This window comes from Cervus elaphus, chromosome 12 (genome assembly GCF_910594005.1).
Source record: "Cervus elaphus chromosome 12, mCerEla1.1, whole genome shotgun sequence".
Lineage (NCBI taxonomy): Eukaryota > Metazoa > Chordata > Mammalia > Artiodactyla > Cervidae > Cervus > Cervus elaphus.
Window position 1 is genome coordinate 45,001,255 of NC_057826.1, and position 14,638 is coordinate 45,015,892.

At 37.6% G+C, this 14,638-nt stretch overlaps 1 protein-coding gene across 5 annotated transcripts in view; it reads left to right on the forward strand.

Annotated features, from left to right (window-relative positions):
* UNC13C (unc-13 homolog C) overlaps positions 1–14,638 on the forward strand; it is a 647,876-nt gene that overhangs the window by 2,667 nt on the left and 630,571 nt on the right. The gene's annotated exons all lie outside the window — the stretch shown is intronic.

A 14,638-nucleotide genomic window follows, 5' to 3' on the forward strand; every position in this document is an offset into this window, starting at 1 on the left:
ATTCAGTAAATCCACGCCTCCATGAAATATGAGGTAAACATGTTAGATAAGCCTAGAGAATCCACTTTTCATATGTCTATTATTAACAAATTACTTACATTTCTAGGCCATCTACCCCTTTCTGTGGTTGTTAGTCTTAAATAATGAAGTAAATGTGTGATGCATAGATCTACTTGTTTAAGAGCACATGGAACATTGTAAACAGATGGCAACTGTGGTGATTTCCTCTTTCAAAGACAAATTGTATGAAGTATATGTGCGCGTGTAGGGGTCAGTTGAGAAGGAAATAGCTTTTGCGTCTTTGATGATTTAGGACAAATCTGTGATTTTGAATATCTTTTTGCCAGTGCTCCATTTACTTTTATTCCTATTGACCTGCTCAGTTAACGCAATGCATACACCCACCGTGAGTTCCCTTGGGCATTCTATTACCTGTACGTTGTCTTCCACTTTTAATACCATCAATTTCTATTATTCCTTCTTTCCATTCCACTCTGTCTACTATGGAAGAACTTTCTCTAGAATCTCTCAAATGTGAGAATCATCTTCCCACCTGAAAAAAGAATTGTCTTTCAGCTAGAAATTTTGAGATTTTAGAAATATATATGCCAAATTTATTTCTAAAACACACCTTTACAGGTAGAAACTCACTTTCTAACTGTATTATGACTTAAAACCTAATATCAACTTGCTTGAAACCATACATTTAAAATGTCATTCAACAACAATTTTAAGTTCAAGGCATTAACTTTGCATCTGTCTTTGTTGCTGCTGTTGTTACAAATCCTTCTGTCTCTTAAGTTTTCTGTGCTTGGATGGCTAAGCTCCAATTCCCTTCTAGCTTAAAAAAGGGGGGATTTATTAATAGCCCTCTCAGTCTGTAGCTTTTGAGCATGCAGAAGACTGAGCTCCCACTTCTGTAATCTCTATGGAGATAATGATGCCACAGCAGTGCTTTGCACCATTTGTCTCTTAAAGCATAGTTAGGAGGACAGGTGGCATTGTAGCCTGGAGATTGAAAGCCCTCCAGAGGAGAAGTAGAAATGAAGACACACAATTACTTCTCGTTCTCTTGTGAAAATGATCCAAGAGGCATGTATATTTTGCATATCCTCATTACATTGTCTAGTTTGGCCTCAGCATATAGAAATTATTGTAATTTTGATATGGGAGACTATTTTGCATTATTTTGTCTGTTTAGAGAATTAAGAAACTATTTTGTGGAAATAAATGTTGGTTAGCAAGATATAAACTCAATTTAAACAATTATACTCGGGATTCTCAAAGTATTTAAAGAAGTGAAGTATAAAAAATGTAATCAGAGAAGATGGGTTTCTCTCTAAAATAGTTTGTCTCCCTTACACTTTCACAACCTCATCTTTGTCCTGTTTCTTTTCCCAACAGACAATCTCCATGGCCCAAGTCCTGTGTAAAACACCTTTTTTTCCCTGAGTATTCTGGCTTTTGAATATTTGGGTGCAGTATGTCTTCTTGGTAGACAAAAAGTGTTTTGGGTGGATATACTTTGTTTCACGTATTGTTCAAGTTGAAATAGCCTACTCTAGAAGTAACTTTCCCAGGCTTTTTATACTTAAGGAAGGGGAAGAAAAGAAAAAGAGTAAGCTAGGTATAACTATTTCTATTGTATAGATGTTTCTGTTGTACATGCCTGATGACTTAGGCATGATCACTAAGTTGGGTTTCTGAGACAGGACACTGTAAATTTGATCCTAGAAAAACTGAGGGAAGAACAAACATGCTTTGAATCATGTCATTGTGAAGTGGTATGTAACTAAAAAACCTAAACAATTGCTTTATTTATGGGAACTACTTAGTAAAAATTGCTAATCAGATAGAGGACTGAAGCACACATTCTAATGAGAGTCCATTGCTTTTTGCTTTCTAGTAGAAAAGACTGGAGTCAGTTAAATCCAAGTTCAGTCTCTAGCTGGCTGGGTAAACTCAGGCTATCACTTCCTAGTGTTGATTTCCTCCTCTGTAATGAAGACTTATCTGATGCTCCTGGAGAATCAGTTCTCAGACTCTGAAATTCTATAAAATCTATGTAATGCAGACTCCATACGGTCAACTCCATTTGAAATGTAGCTACCGAATTACTTGACTCCAGTTCATTTTTCCCAAGGCTTATTAATATCATTTACCTGCTTGATAAGTTGAAGAACCTGTATGGATCCTTTTTGCACTTTTAAGAAATCTGACAGCTTGTTTTCCTTCACACAACTAGGTTATGGTAAATATTGTTTTATTAATATTCCATATGACCTCATATTTTGTATAAGGCCCTGTATTTGAGAGTCATAAAATATTTGCTGCAGCTTTGATAGATGGTGAAATCCTGCCACTTTAACAAGAAATATGGCATTTGGATACTTGGAATGATTTTGAATCATTCATAGAACAGTTTTGTTGAGAGGTTTTAAAAATAAAGTGAGTGCAAATACCCTACTTAGTCATTTGAATAGATTTACTGTCCTTCCAGCTGTCTTCTTCTGTATGGGCACACTCATGAGAACATGATAGAAAAAAGGGGATTGAGGGGATCTCTCATGGCTGAAGGCAGAGCATAGGAGATTTTATATTTCTGTCTTAATTTCCAAAAAGATTGATTGGCAAGAGGCAAAATATATAAATTAATTTCATACATATAAAAATAAAAATTTAATTCTAGTTGCTTCTTAGAAAGTGATCGATAGGATACCCGAGTGTCACAGTATTCTTGGACAATAGGTGAAGAACATTTTTTTGATATAGTGAGTGATAAGACATATAATGTTTGATGGATAAATACAACAAGTTACAATAAAAACATACACCAGTTGCTATCTTCCTCCTCTTAGACTTGAGTGGGAGCATTCTCTTGATCCTCTCTGTCTAGTCACTATTTTGGTGAGCTGAATTTATTTAGTGACATCTACTACCTCATTGAGGGGAATTACACTAAGGTGTTCCCCCCAAAATTGAGAGATTCAGCTCTTCCAGTTTCTCCCAAACAGCTCCTTTTCCTGATTTCCCAACCTCTCAGGCTCAAATCTCAAGTCATCATCACTGCCTTATACTCCCTCATGTCCTATATTCAGTTACTAATCACATGTTTTCTCTATATCATTTCTAGCTGTGTATTCTTTCCTTCCCCTGTTGGCACCACCTTAGTTCAAGTTCCTGTCACTTAACAATCAGAATACTGCACTAATCTTCCAATTGTTCTGTCATGAGCCTCTCCTCTGAGCATCTGTTCTGCATACTACTGCCAGATTCCTTGTCCTAAAAAATGCCTGGACCATGGCACATGTCACTTTCTGCTCAGAAACTTTCAAGGACATCACATTGTATATGAAATGAAACCTAAAGTATGTAGTGTCAAAAAAATACACCTTTAACAACTACATGCAGGAATGCCTTTTCAGCTTTACCTTTTAGTTCCCGATCAGTCTCTGCCCTAGTTAAACAGATTACTAATTAGGAGATTGGGTTTAGCATACATACTATTGAAACTATGTATAAAGTAAATAACTGATGAGAACCTAGTATATAGCACAGGGAACTCTACTCAATGCATTGTGGTGACCTAAATGGGGAGGGAATCCAAAAACGAAGGAGAATATGTTTATGTATAGCTGATTCACTTTTCAGTACAGTATAAACACAACATTGTAAAGCAACTATGTTCAGATAAAAATTTAAAAAAATATCAGATTGCTCACAGTTTCCAAATACTGAAATTTTATACAATTCCATAGTACTAAGTTATTTGTATCATTCATTTACTAATACATCATATACTTTCTCATGAGATTTCACCTTTGGTCTTGACCTGTAGTTTAAACCTTTATTCTTGCACACAACTTGAAAAAAATTCTAGCAAGACTATAAACACATTAAGTGTGTAAACTTTGACAAATTACTTAAATTTCTGCTTCTTAACTTTATAACCAGAAAATAATGGCACCTTAAAGTGTATTGCTTCATAGAGTTTTCAGGAAGATTAAATGAGATAATATAGATTAAGTGTCCAAAGAATACTGGCTATTCTCAATTGTAGTTATGTTCATACTCCTAACTACCTTGTATATAAAATGTGCATACTTAGTAAATTTGTTTGCTATTGTGCTTAATTTGAATTCTATAATATTATCAGTTACTAGAGGGAAAGACTAGTAAGGGGAGGCGAGAGGGTGGTATACAAAATAGAATATAACAACAACAAAAGACTAAAGTCAGAAGGAAAAATTCAAATTTCCACAGTGACTTAAGATAGTAATTTCCTAGCAGTCATATTTAGAGTAAACTAGAATGGCTTTGGATACTCCAGTTTTTTTAAATCAAGGGCCCTGAGATTCTAGCATTCTTTTGTGTATTTTCTATGATACCCAAAGGGAGGAAATACTAATTTTCTATTTTAGAGCAGATAGGGGTTTCATGAAGAGTCTAACACTGTAAAATGGTCCCAGGAACAAGAAGAGAGATCAGAATATGACCAGTGACCCTAATTTATTCTCATTGTTCAAAGGTCTGACTTTAGGAGGAACTCTGTAAATCTCTGGTGAATGTCAGGATCTTGTATCCTAGGAGCTAGTGAGCACAAGGACTGAAGAGCAGAAGACATATAGCTTCAAGAGAGATGCGAGATGAACAGTTAAAACAGGGAGCTGCCTGATTAAGCATGTCTTAGTATAGGTCTTTGTCAACTCCCTGTGATGTTTGTCTTCCTGTTCTTAATCAAGGGTTCAGAGACTAAGGACTACTTTTTCAGTTTGATTATTTCTAGTCACAGTACTTTCCTCATTGGCTCTAAGTCCCATATCCTCCTTCACTTCTTTTTATCTTTTTTTTTTTAATTGGAGTGTATTATAATGTGTTACTTTCTGCTGTACAGTAAAGTGAATCAGCTGTATGTATACAAATATCATATATTAATGCATATATGTGGAAAATCCCTTGATCTAAATCTTCCCCTTTTAACTTCATCTAATAAGCCAGGACGTGGTCTGCCTCTCTCCTATTTAGGCCAGTGGGACACCCAATTTGTGTCCACATTATTGGTCTTTACCATCCTGGCTTCTGCTTTTATGACATCCAGCTCCCAATGGCTTTAGCGATAGCCACAATTATGTGAAGAAATCCAGAGAATCCCCAATGGTCCTTTTTAGTTTTCTAGAAGGAATTCTTAGAGCATTTGTTTATTCCAAGATGGGAGGCAGTATAGACAGCTGATTATAGACAGCTGTTTTTACTTGTGAAAATTTGTTAGAGAAAAATTTCCACCCAAAAAATACCAAATGAAGAGTCTGAGAAAAACCTGCATTGAATTCTTTGGCTGATCTTGAAATCTCTAAATTTCTCAATAATGACGGTGAAAGGAGGGGATGTCAGTTAGCAGGGGCAAAGAATAGCCAACTTTAGAATCTATGGAGAGAAAACTTGAGCCTGGCTTTGAAAGTATTCTTTGTGAGTTACGAGCTGTATACATATATATATATATATATGTATATATATATATAAAGTGAAGTCAAGTGAAAGTTGTTCAGTTGTGTCTGACTCTTTGCGACCCCATGGACTATTCAGTCCATGGAATTCTCCAGGCCAGAATACTGGAGTCGGTAGCTATTCCCTTCCCTTCTCCAGGGGATCTTCCCAACGCAGGGATCGAACCCAAGTTTCCTGCATTTAAGCCCATATATATGTATACATATGCCCATATGTATATAAACTTATTTATTTTTTTCTTTTTGGTTGTGCTGGGTCTCTGTTGCTGCACACGGGCTTTCTCTAGTTGTGACAAGCTGGGGCTACTCTTTGTTGTGATGCTTGGGCTCTAGGAACACGGGGTTCAGTAGTTGCAGCTTGCAGACTCATTAGTCATGTGAGCCTAGTAGTCTTGGCACGTGAACTTAGTTGCTTTGTGGCATATGGAATCTTCCCTGGGCCAGGGATCAAACTTCTGTCCCTTGCACTGACAGGCCAGTTCTTACCCATGGTACCATCGAGAAGTCCATGAGTTACTAGCTTTTATATTGCATGCATGCGAAGTCTCTCAGTCATATCTGATTCTTTGCGACCCTGTGGATTGTAGCCTCTCAGGGTCTTGTCCATGGGATTCTCCAGGCAAGAATATTGGAGTACATGGCCATTTCCTCCTCTAGGGGATCTTCCAGACCCAGGGATGGAACCCACGGTCTCCTGCATTGGCAGGCAGATTCTTTACCACTAGGGCCACCTGGGAAGCCAAGGTTTTAGGTTATCTTTCTCTTCAGGCACTTGACACCATAGCTGAGTTGAGTTCAGTTCAGTTCAGTCACTCAGTTGTGTCCAACTCTTTGCGAACCCATGGACCACAGCATGTCAGGCCTCCCTGTCCATCACCAGCTCCCAGAGTTTACCCAACTCATGTTCATCGAGTCGGTGATGCCATCCAACCATCTCATCCTCTGTTGTCCCCTTCTCCTCCTGCCCTCAATCTTTCCCAGCATCAGGGTCTTTTCAAATGAGTCAGTTCTTCACATCAGGTGGCGAAAGTATTGGAGTTTCAGCTTTTTCAACACCAGTCCTTCCAATGAACACTCAGGACTGATCTCCTTTAGGATGGACTGGTTGAATCTCCTTGTAGTCCAAGGAACTCACAGGAGTCTTCTCCAACACTACAGTTGAAAGGCGTCAATTCTTTGGTGCTCAGATTTCTTTATAGTCCAACTCTCACATCCATACATGACTACTGGAAAAACCATAGCTTTGACTAGATGGACCTTTGTTGGCAAAGTAATGTCTCTGCTTTTTAATATGCTGTCTAGGTTGGTCATAACTTTCCTTCCAAGGAGTAAGAGTCTTTTAATTTCATGGCTGCAGTCAACATCTGCAGTGATTTTGGAGCCCAGAAAAATAAAGTCATCCACTGTTTCCCCATCTATTTGCCATGAAGTGATGGGACTGGATGCCATAATCTTAGTTTTCTGAGTGTTGAGTTTAAGCCAACTTTTTCACTCTCCTCTTTCACTTTCATCAAGAGGCTCTTTAGCTCTTCTTCACTTTCTGCCATAAGGGTGATGTCATCTGCATATCTGAGGTTACTGATATTTCTCCTGGCAATCTTGATTCCAGCTTGTGCTTCTTACAGCCCAGTGTTACTCATGATGTACTCTGCGTATAAGTTAAATAAGCAGAGTGACAATATACAGCCTTGACGTACTCCTTTCCCGATTTGTAACTAGTCTGTTGTTCCACGTCCAGTTCTAACTGTTGCTTCGTGACCTGCATACAGGTTTCTCAAGAGGCAGGTGAGGTGGTCTGGTATTCCAGTCTCTTTCAGAATTTTCTACAGTTTATTGCTTGACACCATAAACCTTGATTAACTGCTCTCATAGTCGGTTCTAGTTGTCTGTAGTACAGGTCCCACCCCAAATCTATTAATTGCTGATTTGTGTTTGGAATATAAAGCTTTCCTCTGTGAGAAAGGAAGAGATATTTCTTAGAATGCAGAAAATGTTAAAAGTCCACAAGACATAACACAAATTTCAAATCTCAAAATGTAATTAGAATTATAAAACTCTGGATGTGGTTTTAAAAAAATTATAGGAATACCAAGAAAGTACTTGTGAAAATACTTAAAATTTCTGGATGCCTATTTTTAAATTGTTTCTCAGTTAATCCACATATTGTCTCACTTTTCATTGTCAACTCTGGCTCTCAGTTCAGTTATCTAAAATGCCTCGAGGACAGATTTATTGTAGTGCTAAATACTAAATGAAAATGAACCAAAAAATAAATCCTGTTCATATTTTCTAGCAAAAAATGTGTTACTATATGTCTGTGAATATTAATGAGTATTAAAACCAAACTATCATGAAACTAATGGAGAGATACTATGAACTCCTTTTAATCAAGAATCCAAACACTAGTGAACAGTAAGCTAATTTGTGACAATTTGTGTCACAATTTGTGACATCCTTAGAATCAGAATGGATAGAATAGATATTTATAGGTTATAATGCTATTCAAACATTAATATATCTTATTTTTGCAATATTGTACAATAATGATATCATTATTATGACATGGAAGATACTCAAGGTTTCCCCTTAGTGCTTTCCACATTATGAAATATTAATTTATGCTTATCATGATTGATTTTTATTTAATACATTTTAATTATTTGAAATCAATAAGAAGATATGTTGGATGAATTGTCATTTTCTATTTAGTTAAATAGCACAGTCTCAATGATGAGGGATGACTGTCTGGGTAATTAGAATCCTATTTATTTGATTTGAGAGGTAGTAGAAATGACTTTGGAACAGAAGTTAATTCCTTTATAGACTGATTATCAGCACTAAGGGAACTATGATGTCCCAAGATCACAGACCTAGATCTCAATATATTATCTTCATGAGGAAAACAATCAGTCATAAAGAGAGATATAAAAATATTATTGTGCAAAAGCCATCTATTTTCTCAAGAAAGCAATTCAAAGCCAGTATCCTCCTGAAGGGAAACTAAAATATCAACTCCATGAATGAAAGACAGTACATTTTTCGTATTTCAGAGTACCAGCAGGCTTCTCTTAATTACACTTTGCTTAGATCACAACTGAAATTAGTCTGTGGGTCCTGAAGACTCAGCAGGTAACTCAGGAAAAAGGTGGGGCAAGAGTGTCACAGACAACAGGAGAAAGCCAAACTTGGGTTTAAAACATGTCCACACAATGCACATTTCAGAAATCCCGGGACAGCAAGGTGACTTTGTCTACATTCCTTTTTCTTGCTGTGTGCCTTAGGCTGCCTGAGAGACAGCTCCTGTCCCTTTCTGATTGAGATGTGTATATCCTGCCCCTTGAACTGTTGCCTTTGTCTTAACTAGGCAAACTACACAAAACTTGTAGTCTAGGGAATTCCTCTGGGTTGATTACAGAGCTGTGAACAGGTTTTGCAGAAATGAAGCAAGTTCAGTTTTAGACAAGAGGTGTCTGGGTGGTTTTACCATGTAGTGACCTGTGCAGAGAATGAAGGACTTGGCTTTCCCAGCACCTCTCTCCCTCACCATCAAGTTGGATCTGAATTTCTAGTGCCTTTCTCTTCACAGGCTGGTGAGCTCCTTGAGGACAAGGCTGGTGTCATTTTTATCCTTACTGTAAAACTGGTAGAATGCTTACAGACATTAGTTGCAAAGGAAAGAAAGAACTAGTAAATGGAAAGGGTTCAGATGGGGTGTGAAAATAGCAGTTTTCTATGTTCGAGATTATTAACAATAAATGATAATGCTTAAAAGATTCTTTCTTGGTAGCTCATTTCAAAAAGAGGGGATGACGTAAATTATGATTGTTGATCAGAGAGAATATTCCAGGCAGTGAATGTTTTGGGTCAAGAGGAGATAACAAAGTCCTGAATGGAGGGCAGCAAGCTGTTGTGTTGCTATTTAAGAAGCTTTTGGTCACTTTGGTAGGCTCTGCAGGAGGAATGTGCAAATGAATAAATAGAGGATCTGCCATCCAAAGCTCTTACATCTATTGGGGGCGGGAAAAGTAAATACAAATTATTATACAGAGAATGAATTAAGGGTAGGCTGCCAAAGTAGTGAATGTGAATGTGGGCTAAGCACAAACTACAAATGGAAGGAATGAATTATGACTCCCCATTGCAACAGTAATGGTCTGATGAGGAGGAAATGAAAGTATATTCTATTCAAGCAAAGAGGTAAAGAAATATCTTAGGAGAGAGGATACCGTAATGAGTAGGGCTGTTGGGAGGTCTGAATTTCATGGAGTAGGCATCAAGGAGTCCCTTTTTGGTGAAATAGGTTGGGTAGAAAATACTATTGTTTATTAAAATTGCTTGCTTAATTAATTCTCCCTGTTAATGCATTTATTATTATCAACTTATTAATGAATAATTTACTAATTCTGATTTTACAGAGGTCCTAGTGGCTCAGAGGTAAAGATTTCATGTGTCATTATAGCAGGTGCAGGAGACGCAGGTTTGGTCTCTGGGTCGGGTGATTCCCCAGAGGAGGGCATGGCAAACCACTCTAGTATTCTTGCCTGGGAGAATCCCATGGACAGAGGAGCCTGGCGGACTACAGTCCATGGGGGTCATAAAGAGTCAGACACCACTCAGCATGCAGGCAGGGGCTGTTTCTGTTTTGCCCACCATTGTGTCCCCAAACTTAGTGCAGGTCACAACCCATAGCTAGTGTTCAATAAAAATTTGTTGGGTGAGTGAATAAAGTACTGATATCTTCACACTATTGGTATTTTTAAAAGTTTTGACTCCATATCTGTAAATAGTTAGATTCCTTTTGAATATATCTTTTAGTTTTTAATCTGCATAGAGCACCATGCACCATGCAGGAACTGGTGTTGTAAAGAATTGTCTTTCAAAGAAGAAGCCTAGAGCCTTATTAGGGAGAGAAGATATAGGCAGGTACCATCTTGGTGTGAGTAGAACATTAGAGGATAAATTGAGCTGTTTCTTTAACGTCAGCATATTGTTCAGTATTTTGGAGTCTGTTGAATAAGTACCTTCTCTCCAAACTGTGATCAGATATATCTCACCTGAACATTTTGGTTCAGTCTGCATTTATCAGTGAAGGCAAGGTTATACAACCTTAATTACAGTCTTGGGAAGCTGTCAGCAAATTCCAATTAACAAGTACTGCTTAATTGTTAAAGAAAAATTAGGTAATCTTTCTTGGTTTCTGCCTGAAATAATATCCTGGTAAGAAATTCAGGGATATAAATAGAAAAATAATAAATTAGCTAATCATCAGCCCAAACAATTCCTAAAGACACCAAGGCAGGGCAGTAGTCTTAAATTAAAACTGTAACTCCTCAGGCTTCCCCTGTTTTGCCATTAAATCTATAGATTTCTTCTTTGGCAAACATAGGATTTGTACTTTGCTTATTATGGAATATAAAACCTGTTTCTTTTTCTTTTTTTTAACTGTTGAATACAACACAACCCAAATACAAACTACAGGGAGAATTATTTCTTATGTTCAGAGGTCCCTTAATTTATATACCATATAGGTTTTTAAATTATCTGCAAGTTAATATCAATGTTAAATTTTCTAGGGAGCTAGTTTTTTGTTTTCTGGAAAACTGTGCAAAGTACCTTTGTAAAGCATGTATCAATCCATTGCTTGCTTTTTAAGTAAGTATTAAATTGCTTATATTGACACATAACTGGACTTTTTTTTTTTTTTTAAACAGTGACAGCATGGTCGCTGTGTCTGTCCTCTGTTTTTAAAAGGAGCTGTCCTAGGTAGAAGGCAATGGCACCCCACTCCAGTCCTCTTGCCTGGAAAATCCCATGGACGGAGGAGTCTGGTGGGCTGCAGTCCATGGGGTCGCGAAGAGTTGGACAGGATTGAGGGACTTCACTTTCACTTTTAACTTTCAGGCATTGGGGAAGGAAACGGCAACCCACTCCATTGTTCTTGCCTGGAGAATCCCAGGGATTCTGGTGGGCTGCCGTCTATGGGGTCGCACAGGGTCGGACACGACTGAAGCGACTTAGCAGCAGCAGCAGGAGCAGTCCTAGGTAAGAAGATGTAACACTGCAATAGCCCAGCACCTCTGTTTTGGTGGAGATCTCTGGAATTTTTACAATATGGAAATCAGGGGAAACATTGGGCTGAAGAATCTAAGACCACATTCACGTTTCTTTCTGTGATTCTGACTGCTATCCCTAAGCATGGTTTTGAGGTAGGGATTACTTAAATGGGGAAGGACACATAAAGGAAGAACAGACCAACTAGTCCAAAGAGCAAACAAATCATAACAAATATGAAGTATCTCCCCCTCCTCTCCTTAACCCAATTCCCCTTCTTGCCTTCCCTCCATTCTTTTTAGAAAAAAAATTTTTTCCAACTGTATATTAAAGCATACCTGTTTTGTTTCTCATTTCCTTACATGTTTGGAATGTTTTAAATTATCCTAAATAAGCAGATAATTATTTAATGAATCCACAGAATCATCTGTGAAAGAGAGACCAAGAATAAATAAAGAATGATAGAGCTTTCAGGAGAACCCAACAAAAGATTAGGAAGGTTAAATATAGAGCAAGAGGACAGGGACTGCCAAGCCTTCTGCTGGCCAAAAAATTGATGACAGAACTCTAGCTTCAATGAGATATTCAATATTTGTTTATAAAGGATTTATTGGAGGCCCACCTAAGTGTTATGTAATAAAATTTTAAATCTTTTTTTTAATCTTTCAATAGTGATATATGCACATATCTTTCTTATCTCATACCCTCTTCCAAAAATAATGTTTTTGTCATAGTTTTCTTTTTATTGTATAAATGATTCAAGTTGAACATGGCCAATAAACAAACATTTTAAAGGAAAAAAATACTAGATGTGTTAGAAGTAGTAAATTATTTTCTATTTATTTGGTAAGATTTTAGGGCCATGAAGTTTTATGTTTAAGAAACAAAAACAATATAACTCTTATCCTTCTACTCCAGGATGCTGATGTTTTGTTAGTCTAAAATTCTTCCAAATATCTAAGAAAAGTAAATAATTTACATAGCATCAGTTATTAACATCTATAGTCATTAGATTCTTTCCTGAAAATTGTGGTAGGTCAGGTAAGACCTGAGTAATTGAATACTTGAAGGAGGCCTTGAGAAAATGCAGCAGAAAAGGTAAACAAAGATGAGGCCAAGTTGTTGGTAACTGAATATGTACACTTCACAAACATTATCTATGTTGGGCTAGGCTTTTCTGTGCCCCTCAGTTCCAAGGCTCAGACCAAGTGACTGAGAACTTCATCAGCTGCTAGGAAATATTTGATTTAGAATAATGTTCCATATTTGGACACAGCTGGGATCTTGAAGAATCTGCCTTGGAGATGCAATTTCTAATAAAGATCCATCAAGACTTAATTCTTTAAATTCTGTACAGTGTATCAGTATGGGGCCTTTTTAGTAGAATATTTATTACATTTATATTTAGTGTATTAAGTAGTATATTTAAATAGACAATCAGGCAGTTTAAATTCAAATTATGTTTTCCCTAACATAAGTATGTACTTTTTATATTTTCCAGTTATCTATATAACAACGTGTTTCAATGTGAAAGTTTTGGCGTTTCATATTTTGTACTCAAGTGTAGGCACTCCCACTCTTTAGACTTGTGGTGTTGGGCGGGATGCTGGATTGTGCCAGGCCATGGCTTTCTCCTCTCTATAGCAGGAATAATTAATATATTTTTCGCGAACTGTTTCAATGATTTAGCACAGTAATTTTTAAAATATTCAACATAGTGCCTAGAATAGAGCAAGCAAATACAAAATGGCAACTGCAATACTGTTATTGATATTTGCTACCTGTTACCTGTCTGTGCTATATATGATATCATATTGTGACAATAAACATAGTATATTTTGTAGACCTGGAGTCAGTTAACCTGAAGACCAAAACTAGGGCATATTCTGGGACAATGTGGAAATCTGTGAACTGATATCTGGGTCAGTCCAGGAACTAAGGGCCATTCCAGGGCTTGACTCTGGATTTGTTCCTTGATCCTGAAGTCCTCACACTCTGGCATCCATTATGGTCTGCACTGTGTGCCGCTCAAACACTCTTGCTTCATTTGTCAAGTTCACCATCTGGGATAGCTTGCTGATCTCTTTTCCTGGGGAAAGTTACATGAAGAAAGTTATTGGAATGAGCTGGAGCCCTTGTGATTGCAACTGCTCTCAAGACCACAACATATCACCTTCCTCCTATATATAGCATTTGATATGTCTCCTACCTGATGGCTAGCACTTCTCCTGGTCTAGCTGGCTTACCTCCTGTGGTGACCCAGATTACATCCCTGAGTAACCTGAGATCTCAGTCATTTTGCCATTCTTATCCATTCACCATCAAGTCTGGCAGGTAATTGTGAAGATTTTCCTCAGTTGCTTATGGGTGCCAGATGTGTTCCTCCTTGTCTACATAGTGTAATTTCAGCCCTACATTCTCCTAATGATCAGAGTCAATTCTTCCTGCCACAGGTTTAAGAGATGGAATGGAAACCATACCTTAAGGTTTCTTAGTTCTTCACTGTGTCCCAAAAGTAGCAGTGCCCCTCTGGGAGTCAGATACTCTATAAGCAGGAAAAACTAAGTTGTGGAGTTGCAAAGTACAGTTGTTCCATCTGGAACATTGAGAGAGTTAATAAGCAGGGATGCTCCTTGGTTTCCAGACCACTGTGTTCTATCTACTGGGGATGCAATACCGTGTGATGGCCATGGATGTAGAATGTATGCTTCATTCTGCAGTGTGGCATCCCATCCCATCAGGGTATCATTTCTAAGTTGGCATTTCAAATGTGTTTTCAAAGGCTCTTATTATTAAAATTATTAATCTGGAAGTTTCTGGGTTTGGATGTGGTGTGTCATGGAACACGGAGTCCTTAGTGAGGACCCTGCTGCTGCACAAACACTACTGTAAGGTAATACCCTTGGTCTAAAATGAAATTATGTGTGTGGAAAAGGCACATTTATATCTGCAGTTGTGTTGACTCCAGTTAAACTGAAGCAGTGCCCTTTCCAGAGTAGAGGTTCAGTGTAATCAATTGCTACCAAGTGGCTAGTCGATCTTCTTGAAAGATGTTGTTATTAGGTGCTCAGCATTGATCACTG